Genomic DNA, 2,117 nt, shown 5'->3' on the forward strand with positions numbered 1-2,117 from the left:
GCAGCTTTGAAAAAGAAAATTGTTTTCTTGGAAGACAGGAAAGAGGAAAATAAGAAACATGAAAATGGACCTAAAACAAACAGTGAAAAATTTTTTCTTACATGAACCAAATACAACACTCCTGTATAAAAGATACCTCATTGTAAAAATTGTGATGGCAAATGGTTAGCAATTATTTTCCTTTCAAGATAAATGAATTTTACAGCAATACTGACATTCTCCAATTATGTTTATCGTACTATTTACAATTACATAGGAAGATAGTATATACAAATTTTATTTTTGTATGTTGAAATCACTGTAAAATACTTACATTCTCTCGAAATCCAGATTAGATATTTTTAGAAAGCTGAATTAAAGGCAGGAGCTGATTTACAAAGCTTTTCCACCTTCAGCAATCTGATCTTGAAAGACAGCTTTTTACTTCTTTAGGTTTATTTCAGTTTTCAGGGTTTCCAAAGAAATTATTCAAGGTCAAGGATGGTGTATTAGATAGAGCGCACACAAAGAAAACAGCTTGCATATTCCACATGTACATTAATGCATTGCATTCTGAATCTAAAAAGGAAACTGGAACACATTGGATGTCACCCTTTCAGGAAGAAACATTTAAAAATTAGCTTACCAGTTTCTGCTCTGGAACTTGGAAATATCAATAATCATTTCTCAGAGCAAAGTGAAACTGGAATCGATGAAGGTATTTTCACAAGACTCTGCCAGGCTTGGAACTATGTCAAAAAAAAGTCCAGCAAAAAGTCAGACATCATTTGTTTATGCACATACCACAATACTGTATTAACAAATTCTGGATTACTTGTTTTACTCATACATTCCTAACCAAACCCCAACTTAAGCTGACTGCGGAAGAACACGATTGCACTTTCAGCATGTTAGCACACAAAATTCTTCTCTTCAAATAGGCAGAATTTAACACAACCTTTTCCCCTTGGATAAAGGTCACTACACATACCAGTTTAATTTGTTATCACAGGTAAAAAAAATTAACACTAAACACAGTGCCTGCATTGATGCTAATGACAGCCATAATTTTGTCACACAACTCAGTATTACTTTTATTAAGAGAATCCTTTTACTAAATACATACAGATTTCATCAATAATTACATACATATTGCACACATCAGCAAGGATCACGGTACCTGCGAAAGGTCGTTCAACTCGCAGCACAGTATAACATTTGTGCCACCTTTGCTAATAAAATATTTGGTATAGTTTTATCAACAGAAAAAAAAATAATGTTTCATGTTATACCATTGGCACTCAAACAACTGAGTCCCAAAAGAAGAGAAATTACTTTTGTTTTACTTGCTTTGCAATTTCAAAAAGTTTTGCGGGGTTTTTTTTCAGTAAGGATGACTAGGAAGAATCAAAAATTAAATCACTGTCCATGAAAAGAACTTGAAATCTGATGACTACAATACAAATTCCACCAGAATTACATGTAGCTACCAACACAGTCTTCTAAAGTCTTCTGCTCCTACTGAAAAAAATGGCTTCTCCTGGTTTTGAAAGCAGAACAAATCTCCAGTCTTTAACTTAAGAGCAAATTAAAGAAACATCTGTGACCTTCAACCAGTATTAAACAAAGAAGAAATTTTACTTTGCTTCTCTCTAAGAAACATTTTGGTTACATCCCCCAATTGGGTATCCCTGAGAGGCTTCCAAAACACAAGCCTACAGCTCCAAGCTAATGATGCTCTTCAGCTGAACCTCCTTCTAGACACAGCAGCTTTCTATTTATAATATTAACATTATATTCTAGAGATGTGACAAGGGCCAGTCAATGAATTCTTTATATTTTCCTTCCCCTGAGGAGTCCCTTCCCTCCAACTTACTCCCTTGCTATTCATACCTAAGAGCCATGACTTACCACAGAGCCTTACGCTACCATGGAAAGGACTTGTAACTCCTTTTAAGAAAGGCCTGTATGAGCAAGCAGGGTCTACCCACCAAAACAAGCCTACCTCAAACTACCAACAGAGAGGGATACTGATACAGGTATAGGAATACTTGTATGACACACCAAAAACTTTGCAATGTGGCTGCAGCTGCAGCAGTGAAGCTGAAGTTTTGCAGCAGCTAAGTTTCACAGCGCTA

The sequence above is a fragment of the Cinclus cinclus genome, chromosome Z (genome assembly GCF_963662255.1).
Source record: "Cinclus cinclus chromosome Z, bCinCin1.1, whole genome shotgun sequence".
Taxonomy (NCBI): domain Eukaryota; kingdom Metazoa; phylum Chordata; class Aves; order Passeriformes; family Cinclidae; genus Cinclus; species Cinclus cinclus.